This window comes from Lissotriton vulgaris, chromosome 7 (genome assembly GCF_964263255.1).
Source record: "Lissotriton vulgaris chromosome 7, aLisVul1.2, whole genome shotgun sequence".
Classification (NCBI taxonomy): domain Eukaryota; kingdom Metazoa; phylum Chordata; class Amphibia; order Caudata; family Salamandridae; genus Lissotriton; species Lissotriton vulgaris.
Window position 1 is genome coordinate 21,203,448 of NC_141695.1, and position 15,641 is coordinate 21,219,088.

Consider the following 15,641-nt stretch of genomic DNA (forward strand, 5'->3'; position numbering starts at 1 on the left):
GGGCCCCACGCAGATCGTGGAGATGCTGGAGGGCTGATCTTCGGTGCTGGAGCTGCTCAGGGTTGGGGCTTCTCGGACCCCAAAGCACTCACCAGTGGAGCACACGGTGGGCTTGTTGCAAAGAAGTCGTGCAGTCTTGGCGATCGTCGGTCCCTCGAGGTCTCGTCGCACTCACAGTTCTCAGCTTGGCTGTAGAGGTGAGTAGAGGTCATAGGTGCCAGGGAAGCCGGGTCTCGTCGAGCTGGGCAGTCGGATTCCGGAGGAAGGACTTGCAGCAGACCGCAGTGTTCTTAGGATGGTGCCTGCTTGATGCAGGGTGAATACTCCTTAGCCACAAGGGAGAATCTTGAAGAAGGAAATCTTGATGTCTTTCGCAGAAAGTCGTGTCTTGATTCCAAAGATGATCTAATTTGAACAGGGGGCCCGCTCCTATCTTTATACTAAAAAAGGGGGCTGACCCGGTGACTAGGTCCTGCCTATGGGTGGGACTAGGAGGGGGGTGGTTACACCCCTCTCCCATGCCGGACTTCCCCCAGGCCAGGGGCTGGTGTGCCCCTGGAACTGGTTCTGACCGGCCTATGCGTAGTGAGCACCGGGGTGCCACTCAGCAGTCACCTTCCTGTAAAGCCCTGCCTACCCAGGATACACAAAACCCTGTCTGGGACGGTGCTAGCACCGCCCTTGACAGGAAACCCTTTGTCCAGGCTCCCCTCGCTGGAAGGACTCCCAGCTGCAGGGGGTCAGACTCGTGTCTGTGGTGGCAGCATCCATTTTGTGGAGCTGAGGCTTCGTTTAACTTTAACCGGGGTTCACAGTTACATCCATGTCGTGTCCCTCTAGAAGGGTGGAATGCTAACCCCGTCGCCAGAATTGGCGAGGGGTTAGTATTCCAATTCGTATGACACCTTACTCGACATGTTTTGATAAAGCAATACCAAAGATAGCATTTAACAGCGAGGATTATAATGCACTTAAGAGTATATGGTATGCGTTATCATGGAACAGCTATTAGGACTTGGTTCCGTAAGCTGCAGACGGGCTCAGCTCATGCCAGAGCACCATCTCACATGATTCCAAGCACTCTGCCTTCAGGATTGTCAAGGCCTGCCATAGGAGTGACTGATAGGAATCTGTGTGTCCATTTTTAGGGTTAGATATAGGTATACTATATCTACAGCAAAGGGTGATTACACGACTTTGCCCCAGCTGTCATGCAGCCAGTTGTGTCAAATTTAGGAGGCCAGCCAGGGGTGGCATAATACATGCTTCAGCCCCTGGTAGGCCCTGGGTACACCTATGACCCGAGTTACAGGGTCTGATAAGGTGGCCCAGTACCAATTGGTAAATGCACCTAGGGTACATGTGGTAATTTAGAGAGAGAACAGCCAGGCTGTGGGTCTGATTGGCAGGCCCACAGCCAGAGAAAGTCGTAAACCAGTGAAACAAAAGCAAAAAATCTGGGTGATCATAGGATTGCAGACCCTACTCTCCTACAATTATCAACAGATAAGATGCGGAACCCCAGGGAACCACGTCCATTCCAACAAGCAGATAACCCTCCAACACTAGAGCTAGAGCCCCAAATCAGGTCGCCCTGAGGTATATGGGCCAAGCACACAGCACATAGCAACACGGAAGAACCGAGTCTTTCCCATACCTAAAAGAGCCCATAACATTATAAGCTCGGACATGCCGCGCTCGCTGCCAGGGGACCCCTGTGCCCCTAAAGGTAGCGGCAACCACTGCCCCCCACCGACCGGCCCTCCCACAAAAAACAAAAGAACCCGCGTGCCGGATGATCGCACAAAAGCACTGGACATGAGCGGCAAAGCCCCCCACCCCACCATGCACTTCAAAAGCAAGGCGCCCCACACTAACCTGGGACCAAAAGGCTCTCACTGGGACAGAGTGCGCTCGTCCATTGCACAAGAGCGGCAGTAAAATGTAGTTCACTCAGACTGCACAGTAATTACCTTATAGTGCTTGGTGCTCTCACGTGAAAAAAAACTGCTATGGGCCATGTCCATACAGAGGCGTAGCTAGAGCTTCTGCTGGGGAAAAAAGGACAGCGAGCACTTGAAAGAGGTCCGAGAGACATGTAGTATATCCGCTGATAGTTACCTCGATCATGCAAGTTACATGCACATACATGACACGGTCCAAGGCTTCGCAGTTGAATACACCGGTGACTGGCAGTACAAAAGAACACACAGACTGCATGATCTATCTGGGGACTCAGAAAAACCACGTGACATCCATCAGAGAGCTGCGTGAACAATTAATTGCGGAGAGGAGCTGGCAGCTTGCTGGGAAACTCAGGACTTTGTTTTCGAAGCAGCTTACTCTGCAATATCATGACCTGATTGGTCACCATTAAGGCCCCCAGGTAACTGTTAGGTATCGTGCGCCTTAAAACCACTAGAATAGAGTCAGCTGCCTGGCAAGTGGTTTAGAATGGGCCTGCTGATTTGCATTTCTGAAAATTAAAAGCATATTTTTTTTCACAGGTACATTAAAGCATTGTGTCAGCTGAATTTATAAATCTGCTATACAAGTTGCAGAGAGATGGAGGAAGGGAGACACTGGCATAGTAAAGAGAGTGGGCAGAAAAAAAGGTATGGAAAGAGGGGAGAAAGGCAAGAGGAAGGAGGGGGAAGAGAAGAGGGAGAAAGGAAAGAGAAGGAAGTAGTGAAAGGAAACAGGCTGAGAAGAGAAAGTAGAGAGAAAGCAGATGTGTCACCCTAAAAATACCAGATTTATTTATTTATAAAGTTTTATATAGCGCGAACAAGATCCAGAGGGATATCAGAGCGCTTTACATTGCAAAATAAATACAATACAGGCCCGTGCTCAATTTGGCCAAGACAGAGATCCTGGTCTTCCACTAGGAGAATCATCTCAGAAATGCCCTGGGCCGACCATCATCCTCTTTTCTTTCGTTAGAAGATCATAGTACATCTTAAAGTTAAAAATCTGAATTTCATACAAGTGACAATATGACATTGGACCGCTAATCCCACCACTTAAATCTTACTTTTGGCAAAAGCTGAGATTTCGAAATCTCACCTAACTTTGCACCTCCCTCACCTCCCCTAAACTATAGAAATCTTTGCATTACTTGAGACTAAAATGCTGTAATCTGGTTCACTGTACTCCCACTTACAGCAGCCGCAAATGGTTAAGAATGAGGAATTATACATGGCAACATTTAGGAAACTTGGCAACATCTCATCAGTTTAGTGGTCACTGAACAGACCATCACTGGGAAATGGCATAACATTAAAAGGTCACTTGTGCAACATTTAAATGGCAGCATATTCAAGTAAAGAAAGGTCTCGTGTGTTCTTGTTCATTTACTTCGCCAACCATCATTTATTTGTTAGGCCACTCCCTAAGTCCACATACTTTCTAATTGGCTTGCTATCAAACATCTAGGATCTGCAAGAACATTCCTCTCAATTTCAGATTATTGCAATCTACAATCTTTAGAATCTTTTCATAAGCAACTGGAGCAGGGCTTAACCTTGCATGGGGTCAAGCATACTCAGAAAAAGGTCAGTCTGCTGAATGCTGTCAAGGAATACTCCCAGTTAGTAAACCAACCAAACATTGAATTGTCGATTAGTTTCAGAGGAACGTAATAGTATCTCATTTCCAGAGTGTCAGAACAGGACTCATATTTATACCATCGATCAACTTAAAATTAACATTGTACACATAAATCTGAATTAGGAACCTTGAAATTTTCACAGACTCAATATTAGTGCCACGGGTCACAAATGTATTTGTGTTAACAAGGTCTATTTCTAACATTTGCCTAATGGAGTCCACAGAGTACTTAGAAGAGACACAGGTCATCTGAGACCAGGCTGAAAAATCTCATGAGCAGTAGCAATGTTCTAAACGTTTACCCCCAAATATTTATTGGGGACGATCTTGAACAATGAGCAGCGAAGAACAGGTGGGGTCTCAGGAGACAGTGCCACAGAACTCGACTCCAAGAAGACCCGCAGAACTGCCAGATATCCTGCCTCTCTGCAGATCAACACTCCATAACAGCATAGACTGTGCCCTGGAGCATCCTCAGCTTCAGACAGATTCAGAGGCTCATTTGCTAGGAACTGGACCAACTACAGATTTGATATCAGAGACATGTAAAATGATATTCACAGGCTGGTCATTGCTTCCGCTTAGCTACACTTTATTTGCTATTCCTGTGATCTTCGTTTGATCGAGGGTCTCTCTTCAATCAACAGAGAGCAGAGTACAAATCTTTGAAAAAAACTATGAAAGATCTAATACACGTTCATATTTGATGTCTTTACGGAGCCACCTCTTCCCAATCGCTCATTTTGTGAAACCGAACACAAAAAGCGGAATCCAATCTATTCTAAGACACTTCACAGTTCACGTCACTAAATCTGCAAAGGCCCATCAAGGTAGGTCAGCCGGCCCCTCTTATTAATTGTAAGTATTTTAAGTGACATGGTTTTCAAATGCCTAGATGTAGGACTAGTGAACTAATAGGAGTCTGAAGTCAAACTACATGAGAGTAACTTGCATGTAAAAATTATTAGGGACAAGAGGGGAAGAAGACGAAAAAGATAAGGCGCGAGAGAGAATGGAGAGAGGCTTGATGGAAACCAGTGTTTCATTCAAGTTTTCAACCTATGATGCCAGCTCTGTCCCAACTACCAGTGATAAATGAGCGGAGGATGGAACCGCCTTCCCCCCACAGTGAAATTATCTTTAAATAATTTAATCATATCATAAATCGCTTTCTTCGAGCTGCTGCCTGGCTGAGATTCTTCTGTCTTAAAGGGGCATCATCTGAAGAAAAAGCAACAGGCCTCTCCTGCACCACTAACGGGCATCACCAGTAGGCATTCCAGAATGCGGTTTATTTGATGACTGCGAAGTCTGCTTGGATATTGATATCTATTGTGACTTCATTCAGTAGATGGTCCTTTAATGAACAGTACGATTCAGAAAGTCTTGTTGCACAAATGGGTGCAATGTCTGATATTTATATGTTTCCCTTAGCTTGGTTCCTTGATTTTTCTCGCCAGAAAGTGTCACTCATTGCCATAGAACTGTCACTCATAATTACACAGAAAAAAATTATGAAAATGTCACTCATTAGAATCTGAAACCTTGGCAGCTATGCATCATGATGAGCCACTCAGCCACCCACCCCTCTGAAAACGTTTAGGTAGCTGAGCTCCTGCTGCTCTGCTCTTACCCGTTAGCTCCCTCGCTCCAGGGTCTCTACTCTATGGCAGAAAGGGGTGGTTGGTTCGAACTTCATTCACTTAATCACTTCAAATTCTGCTGCTCTGACTGCAGCAGCCAGGCTCCAGAGCGAGCAAACCACCCAGAGCAGCACTGCCGCCGACTGCCCTAGCCCCAGGCCCCTATTGACTCCTCACGACTCGAGCGCGTAGTGGTGAAGCGCGTGACACGTCACTGCTACGTTTTTTGCATTGCGAGGGCTGTCCAAAATCATGTCACCCAGGGCCATCATTGGTAGCGCTTGCGCGCTACAAGATTGACGGCCCTGGAGGCTAGTACCTCGACCACCAACAGTCAAGCAAAGCAAACACAAACACAGTTACGTGGGAAGTCGCCGCGGCTGCAATTTTGGCAGCACTCGTTTGCGGCCGCGTCGGCCTTTACAATTTATTTGGGAACACTGTGTTCCCAAATAAATTATAAAAGGCAGCCGCAACGGGCCACCAGTGCCGCGCGGCTGCCCGCAAAATAGTGCTGCCTGGGGCCTCACACTACTTTCACCATGAATCAGATAAGTAATCCGAGAACCTCCCCTAACCTTTGAGCCTAACCCCGATCTCGCCATTTTTAATGTTTCCATACAGGGTGTGCCATTGTCGCCTCCACCCCCTGCCGAGACCCACGGGGTGTGAATCTTGTAAATTACAAGTGAGATTTACACAAAGTATTTGTCAGTAATATTTTTCCTGACGATCCCTGACATCACCATTTGCCCTCTAGATGGGCGCCTTGATCGCTAAGACACGAGTGATGCATTTTGAGCCGATCTGTCCATCGGCCATTCCTCATGACATAGTGCATGTCTCCACACTGAACTACCCTGAGTACAGCATTCTCCAGCACTAAAATAGCATTTAAGGCACAATAATCACCTGTTTCTTAAATTCCTAGCACTTCCACACAGAGTTCTCTCTCTGCAGAAAATCCTTGTGATAAATCGCACTAACTGCGTGTTTGTCTTATTTGTCTGTATGTCCTTTTGCCTTTCAGACTATACCGATACCTCTAACTTGAAGGTACCCCATCACTTATGGTTTGTTTTTTGCATCTTTCTACACCTGTTTTTAACTTTCACGTCCTCAGGTAAGGGTGGGCCTTAGCGTGCCCATACCACCGAGGTACACTAACTGATGGTCCTGACGAAAGGCCAGTAAATCATACACATATGGCCAGAAACATGTTGACCCACTTTGAGTGGAAACAACCATAAACTAGTAGTTTTCCCACACATATTTTATCCATGCCAAACTGACCATTGAAAAACATTTTTTACATGGTACAGTCACTGACATTTTTAATTCACATTTCTTTTTGACACTCTTGCCACAAATAACCAGCTCCGCAGTAATCTGGCGTTGTAGCACACCAGGGAGGCATTCGGCTTCTCCTGGTGGGCCCGATGATGAAGCATGTCACCACCCAGGGTGGCGAGTGAGGGCTTCCTGAAAAATCCCCTCTGATGTCCATTGTGGCTCATGCTGGTTGTTTTTTTCTTTTCTCTGTTCTGAGCGCACTGAAAATATATTCTTTACGACACTCTTTAGTTGTTTAACAATACTGACCAGGGGGACCGAGAGTGCCCTTGACCCTCTCATTTTGTTATTACGAGTTTAGCAGCGGACAGCTGTGAGAGTTATTTTTATTGCAAATATGGCGAACCTCGGACTCACGTACTCAGAGGAAGAGGTAGATGCTTTACTGGCTGACCCGAATCTCTTTGCTGACCCAGCCATATCCGAAGCCATCTCCCACACTTCAGAATGGGAAAAACTAAGAGCAGAAACGTGATCGGATAAGGACAATCCTACATGGAACTATATTAAAGCAATATCTAGCTACTAACACTGCACCGTAAGGTCTTCTAGTTACCAATGCCCCCCGAATCTTCCTTAATGATACCACTTTCCGAAAAGAATGGGCCATGATTGCATGGCACTGCACCCGGGATTGGTTGGTTCTAATTATCAAAACTGCACTACGTCTATCAGAGGCACCAATGGTCGAAATACAACAAACAGAGGCACACTTTAAAACAACCATCAAGGGTTATAAAAAGAAACTTGATGAAATCAACAAAGAACTTGTTGAGTACAAAGACTCATTAATGCAAGCGAAGGTCACCAAATTTCAAAAAGACCTCAAGAAATTTGAGTACAAGCAAGTGTACCCTTATTCGGACCCAGACTATACTCCGCCACGTAGAGACTCCAATAGATCGGATGATTCCGACAACTCCTCAAACAGCAGCACATCAAGCAACTATGGCCCAAAACAGAAAGGGCGTAGAGGAGGTAGAGGTGGAGGAAATTACCAAAACTAACAACCAAGGTGGCCACAATATGGAACACCCAACAATGGCACGCCACCCCTTTTCTTTCCGCATCAGCCGCCATTCCCTATGATGGGCTTGAATCCATTCATGCAGCCGCACTACCCACACAACCATCAACAAATGCCTTTTTTAGAGAGAGGCGGGAGGGGCAGAGGAAGGAGAAGAGGCTACAGCCAGGTGACTTGGGAAGTGGAAGATCCAGTGGGGAACCACACCCGCAGCAAGACACCGACACCAGGCATGAGTGCACAGGGAGTCTAATTACTAACCTTTCGAACAGAATCCTAGACCCTACTCAAACCAAAGTTCTGGAAAAGGGCCTGGGATTCGTACCAACTGCTAGACCAGATAAGTTCAAACTTCATTGTGAACTATCTGAATTCTTTAGGAAACTGAAACTTAAAGCCTTTTTCGAGTCCACTGAAACCCCCACAACTGAGATAACACCCAACTCAGACACTAACTTGAGATTAAAGTCAACGTTGGTCCCCCCACCCCATACAGTACCTGCAGAAATAAAAGCATTTGAACAGGCTGTCTTCAATGATATGGAGAAACTACCCTTACCAACGCCCTTCAAAAACTTCACGGCTTTAGAATATAAGGCACTTGAGGACCTGAAAAATAACAAGGAAATAACGATAAAACCGGCAGATAAGGGAGGATGCCTGGTAATCCAGAACACCCAGGATTATGACAAGGTCTGCCAAGACCTCCTGAACAATAGAACCAACTACACTCCTCTCCTAATTGATCCAACTGCAGATCTGAAGGAACGCATCCACAACTTGGTCAAAGATGCAGAAGAAAACGGACACATTTCCAGACACGAGGCAGTATTCCTCACGGCCAGTGGTAGTTCCACCCCGTACTTCTCCACCTTACCTAAAACTCAAAAACAAAACCCCACCCCCTGGCAGACCTATAGTGTCAGGAATCGGTTCGATTCTCGAACCGCTCTCTACCTTCTGTGACCACTATTTAAAACAACTCATACAAAAGACATCCAGGTATTTGAAGGATATGAAAAACCTACTGCAATTATTGGAACAAGTCACTTTTGGAGGAAGGCTCTATCACTTTGGTTACTCTTGACATAGAGAGTCTTTATACCAGCATTCCACAGGACGACACACTCAGAGTCCTTGGGACAGCTTTAGACTCTATCCCTTGGGAATACCAAACGCCCAAAGAATTCATACTGCAGTGTGCAACAATGGCCCTGAAAGAGAACTATTTTGAATACCAAAGGAAGCTGTACCTCCAGTGCACTGGAACTTCCATGGGCAGCACATTTGCTCCAAGCGTGGCAGGGTTATATGTCCACGACTTTGAGACCAAACATGTTCTACCCACCAGTAATCAGTTTGCCTCCTCCATAGGATTATGGAGGAGGTATATTGACGACATCTTTACACATTGCTCTAGCAAGGAATCAGTGGTATTCTTAGATGTAGTCATCACTATACAAGGCACTAGTTTGACAACCAGAACTCACTACAAACCATCTGCTAAGAACAATCTCCTAGAATTCTCGAGCCATCACCCCAGACACCTTAAGGAAAACCTTCCCTACGGGCAGTATCTCTGGTTACGCAGGAACTGTAGTGATATCAAGGACTACAAATCCCAAGCAGGTGAACTGACCACCAGGCTAATAGCAAGAGGCTATCCGCTGAAAATACTTGAGAAAGGAAATAAACGTGCAAGGAATCAACCCAGTGAAGCCGCTCACATGTGTGACCACTTATAGCTGCCTATCAGACGCCATGAAAAAAATCCATTAATAAACACTGGAAGATAGTGACAAGTAACAAGAGGACCTGGGAGAAACCACTTTTCTCTTTCAAGAAAGGAAGGAGTCTCAAAGACTCCTTAGTACATACCCGTCCAAAAACAGAATTGTCAAACCCACACGCAGTAAGATCCATCACTAGCGCGTGGGGTCTACCACCAATCATTGGGCATTACCCTTGTTCAAACTGCAGTGTGTGTCACTTGACCACACACACCAAAGAACTTTCTTTGGAACCTGGAAAAACTTGGACGCAGAGGTCACATACCAACTGTAATTCGACCAACGTGGTCTACCTGATCACGTGCCCATGCAGCAAAAGATACGTGGGAATGACTACCAGCAAGGTTAAACTACGAATCTGCGAACACCGCAGCAACATAAGATGCCGGAAAATCACAACAAAGATGAGCGAACATTTTCTACAACACAACCATACTCCAAATGACCTACAATGGACGATCATAGAGCAAATCACCACCGAAAGAAACACGATCAACATCCTTTTTGAGAAGGAGCAACGTTGGGTATATAGGCTGGGGACCCATATCAATGGCCTCAATGATCAAATTCCTTGGAGTTCAGTACTCAAACGCTAATGCCACTATAGCTGTGTCCTTGACACATAAATAAACTCCTGTTCTGTGACTCGATCCTTTCTGCTCCCATAAAAATACCCACTCTGAATTTACAATTCTGAATTAACATTAATAACTATAACAGAATTATCATGCACTTAATTCCTGGGCATTCACTCTGCTTTGACAGCATTTTCCCCTCCGGGACAATACTATCTCAGTATATTCCCAAACAAAGAGGTTCCCATGGAGCTGTGTTCCAAGCCTCGCTTTGGACACGCTCACTGATTGGGCCAAATCAGCCACCAGTTCCGATCTCCAGCCTCTCTTTGAGCCCTGGGTCCAACTGGCTAACACCTTCAAGCCTCGTGCTCAGACCACACTCTGATTGGCCATCGTCACCGGCCCCTCCCGACCATGCCCCCGTCAGCTCCGATCTTTAGCGTTCTCGGCTCCCGGCCCCACATCCACGGGGTCCGGTAGCAGGAGACGCTAGGTGCACAACGGGTGACAGGCGTTGCGGGCGTAAGATCCTCAGACTACTTTCACCATGAATCAGATAAGTAATCCGAGAACCTCCCCTACCCTTTGAGCCTAACTCCGATCTCGCCATTTTTAATGTTTCCATACAGGGTGTGCCATTGTCACCTCCACCCCCTACCGAGACCCATGGGGTGTGGATCTTGTAAATTACAAGTGAGATTTACACAAAGTATTCGCCAGTAATATTTTTCCTGACGATCCCTGACATCACCATTTGCCCTCTAGTTGGTCGCTGTTAGAACCGGGACCCTGGCCGGCCAAGACTCGCGTCGAGGTCAGTCAGGGATCGCCAGTTCTAAGTGTCAGGGCAAGGGAGTCACACACCAAGGCAACCCCTACTCGCCCTCTAGGTAACGTGGCGCGAGCAGTCAAGGCTAAACTTGGAGGCGATGTAAGTTAAGTATTTGCGCACGCACCCCAGCAACAACAACCAAAGGCCCACCACAAAGGAAAACTCCACACAAGGTTATATAAAAATAGCCTTTGTATTATAATAAATATACATCAGATAAAACACACATCTTATTACACTGTGCCAATCAGGCACGGGCGGAATTTACAAGGGATATTTGTACAGGACAGGGCCACTTGAACCACTGTCAAGGGTATCCACACTTTTAGCAGCAATACTTTCAGCACTTTAGCAATACCTTCAGTAATAAAGCAATACTTTCAGTAATAGCACTCTAGCAATACCTTCAGTAATAAAGCAATACTTTCAGTAATAGCACTTTAGCAATACCTTCAGTAATCAAGCAATACATTCAGTAATAGCACTTTAGCAATACCTTCAGTAATAAAGCAATACTTTCAGTAATAGCACTTTAGCAATACCTTCAGTAATAAAGCAATACTTTCAGTAATAGCACTTTAGCAATACCTTCAGTAATAAAGCAATACTTTCAGTAATAGCACTTTAGCAATACCTTCAGTAATAAAGCAATACTTTCAGTAATAGCATACAACTAGTAATTACTGGTAACAGGGCCTCCCTAGCACCACCTGTACCTAGGGAGAAAACAACCACCTACACGTCACACTACCTGTAGGGGTGCAAAAGCAACACACATGATGTCGTAACATTCAGAGGTGTAAAAGGACAAAGAGAACACATGATGAATAATCTACCCATTCAGAGGTGTAAGCAAAACACATGATTCCGTAACATTCAGAGGTGTAAAAGTCACTAACTCTCTCCCCAAACTCACCAGTCACCACCTGTGACTTGTCCCGGTGTCCCAATGTCAGGGCCTAAACGTGGCAGTTGTCCACTAAGTGCTGGACAACTGGAGCAGGGAAAGTTAGCACAAAGTTGGAGCCTCTCTGGGCTCAAAGAACCACCACTGTGGCACTGGTGAGCCTCTCTTAGGCTCTCTCACCAGCAAGAGGGGGCTGCTGAGCCTCTCAGGGCTCCAGCAACAGAAAGGTACAGCCTCGCTGGGCTGGGGGGTCCCTCGCTCTGGGGACCCAAAGCAAGAATGCTGGCCAAGAGCCACGCTGGGCTCTAAATCAACTGGTGCCCCCGGGGCACCTCGGGGCTCCAAAGACGCGGAGATATTCTCTCTTGTTGGAGCCTCTCTGGCTCGGGTTGGAGTCCCCCTCCTGGGGACTCGGGAATCACTTGAGGCCCCACGGGCCTCTCAGCACAAGTGACTCGCTTCTGGAGGGGAGGGGCGGGCACTCACCGGTCTCTGGTGCTGCAGCTCTTCTCCCCGAGGCTGCTCCTCGGCTGGGTGCGGCGGGCGAGGCTTCTCCTCGCAGGGGAACAGGACTCCTCTTCGGCCCTGCTCCTCTTCCCTGGGGCCTCGCTGGAGGCAGGACAGCTGCTGCAGGCCTCTTCTCGTTCTCCCCGGGGCTCTCCCTTCCCATGGGAGCCCCGGCAGGCAGCTTCAGGCTTCCTCACTCTCCAGGCAGGTCCCGGGCCGGCAGCCAATCAGAGCGCGGCCCGGGGAACTCAGTCAGCTTCCTGGTGTCCCGCTCGTCCCGCCCCCGGCCTGCCTGACTTCCGGCCGGGCGGCGGCGGCGATCCTGACCACAATCAATACAGCAAGGTGCGGGGCAATGCCGGGTGGGCACCGGCTGAAGCACACAGAGCGCTTCCAGGCGCTAAGGATGAGAGAGAAGCGCTCCCAGCGCTAAAACGCAAATACAGCGCTCCCCAAGCGCTATAAGCAAAAGAAAGCGCTTAAGGCAATCAAAAAGCTCTCCCAAGCGCTAGAAGGAAAACGAAGCGCTCCCAAGCGCTAGGCAGGCGGTTTCAGCGCTCCCAGCGCTAGGGGCCAACAAGCCCAGCAAAAAGTCCTATCAAGGGGCAGGGGGGGCAAGGCTGGGCCAAGAGCCAGCACACTGGGTCTCCAGGCAGGGAGACTCCCCAAGTGGCGGTTCCTCCTGGCCCCAGCAGCAGCCACAGCCCCCTCTGGCAGGATTCAAAAGAAGAACATTTTCAGTGGGGACACAGCCCCTTCTTATACCAACAAATCCTTTGTTACAATGTGCAGGGTGGGGGGAAAACCAGTCGCAGCTGGTTCTGGAGCACTCTTGATGGCCCAACCACCCATTCCTTTCACTGGGGAGGCTAGGGTCATTAGACACACCACAGGGGGGCGGAGCCAGCATTGTGTGGGGAAATCCCAGCCCATCCAGGACACAGGTACACTCCTCCCACACATCACTCATGCTAATCTCCCACTCACCACCGGGCAGACCCATCCAGACTTCCTGGAGCCTGGCATGCCAGCCAGCTCCAGCCAATCACGCTCCAGCACCCTCACTGTACACATCTCTCAATGTCCAGAAGTAGCACTTCCCAACTAGACACACACATGCCGCAGACACCATCTTGCAGCATTCACTCTCACGAGTTCAGGCATACCAAACTCGAGCCTGCACTCCCCACGCATCAGGAACTACTAGGGACACACACATTCCCCATGCATTCCTATGGGAGGGCAGGCCAGCCATACTTCACGCACGCACTTTCACTCTGGGACTCAGGGGAAAGTGCGCAGAGACCCAAAAATCACTAGCGCAGGGTCACAAATAAGGCAAAAAGTCTAGGGGTGAACCTGCCCTGCGGGCCAAGTCCAACACAACCCCCTTCCAGCCAAAACGCAGGGGAGAACAATCACCACCGTGATGGACTTCCCTGCTTGGGGCGATAGAACACGGACGCAGGCCCGCCACTGCCGGGACACTCTCCTGTTCTATGCCACGGTGAACCCCTAGGGTTCCTTCTAAAGCTCCTGTAAGGACCAACTGGGCTACCCCACTGGTACTCCTCAGCTGTCCGCGGCCAGGACCCGGCCCTGGGCCACCCAGGTGCCACCGGTCCTTGCCAATTCGCAGAGCGGGGGGTAGTAACCCCTGGCACATAGTGTCCATTCTCCACTCTCCCTGTCTGCAAGACAGGACTAGACTGCCACTGGTTCACCAACCTTTGGCCTACAACCTCAGGCGGACCAGGAGTCTCAGAGAAGGCTTTCCTCCCCTTACCTCTTCTTCCAGGGTTCCTCCGCCTCCTGCGAGGGGGGCACCCAGAACGCCATTCCAACCCAGGGTTTAACCCCTCAGGTTGCGCCGGGGTCAGAGGTGGGCTTTCCCACCCTCTGCACCCCCTTCCAGAGGTCTGCCCTCTCCCAACTGGAGAAGTTCCCCTGGGAGAACCGGTCAGGACACTGCTTACAGTCGTCCTACCCCTCAGGTCAGGCCGAACCTGCCCCTGGCCTCCCAACCTCCGGTCTAAAACCTTTGGTGGAATAATTGCCTGGCACTCCAGGACTTCTGGGGATTCACACGCAATCCCCCTGAGGCTGACACATGACCCATGTGTCGTGTGACGGTCTGTCTGGCGCAGATCTCCCGCCTCCTGTCCACCTGACAGTGCGCAAAAATCCCCCAGACCAGAAGTGGCGCCCCCCGGGTCCACCCAAGACCTAGCCCCACTGGCTAGTCTCTGGTCCACTGGTGCATCCACTGGGAAACTCGTCCCCCAATCACTCCTCGCTTCGGACTTCTGTGCCCTCCCAACTGGAGCGACACTGCCGGACACTGGAACCCCTGGAGTTCTGGTTACAGACACTCCAGGTTCCCTAGACACTAGGAGATCTTCCTCAAGTGTACTCACAGGACAGCCTAGGTTCCCAACCTGGTGTTCCCTCAAGAAACCACCCAAGTTCTGAGACAGGGCTTCGGGCCTCGGGGTGCTCTCAGCCACCCCCTGACTCCTGCTCCACTGAGCCAGGCAGTCAGCCCCTTCACCCTTCTCACTATACTGGGACCTAGCTGGGCTACACTGAGCCTCTTCCACCACGCTGGGCTGGAAGCTCCCTGTACCACTGCTGTTGGACTCACTCTCTAATGACTGTACAGCACCTCTGGCCCTCTCCCAGCGGTCTGCTTCCAGTGCAAGCTCCCATGGTTCAGACAATCCACACCCCATCAGGTGTTGTCGCAACCCTGGGGGACAACAACTGAGCATCTGCTCTCTGAGAAACACATCGAACAATATGTCCCAATCACATTTCGTGGGCTCCTGTACCCAATCGCACAGGGCTTCACAACAGTCCTCCTCAAATTCCTCCCACGACTGGTGAGGCAGCTTCCTACTGCCCCTGAATTTCAACCTTTTCTCCTCCTCTGGAGAACCAGGAACCATACTCTGGGAACTGGGAGTGGGACTGTCAACATCAACACTCAAAAAGCTGCCACCACTGGACTCCACCCTCCCTGGGGGATCCAGAAAATTAGGACTGCGGTCAGGGGATAACCTACACTCTAGGGCTATCTTCTCCCTGGCCCAGGCTCTCTCAGCCTCTGCAATCCGCTCATTCACACCCAGCTGCGCCATCTTCCAGGCATACTCTAACCTGAGCTTCTCCATGGCCAACTGGTGCTCCCTCTCTTCTCTCCTATCCATCCACTCCTCTGGGGACAGGGAAAGGGATGGGGTGCTACATCTGACACTGGACCCAGCAAGGGACTCCCTATCTAGGGGGTACTCGCTCTCTGCTGGCGCCCATCCACTGTCAACCTCACTCTCCACATCAGACTCTTCAGGGCTCCCCTCAGACCCACCACCCTCATGGTGTGCGGTCCGGGCCCT

The 15,641-nt window shown here is 49.3% G+C and overlaps 1 pseudogene; it reads left to right on the forward strand.

Moving 5' to 3' along the window:
- The first annotated feature begins 7,288 nt into the window (after positions 1–7,288).
- Positions 7,289–15,641, forward strand: part of LOC147700543 (uncharacterized) — a 171,295-nt pseudogene continuing 162,942 nt past the window's right edge.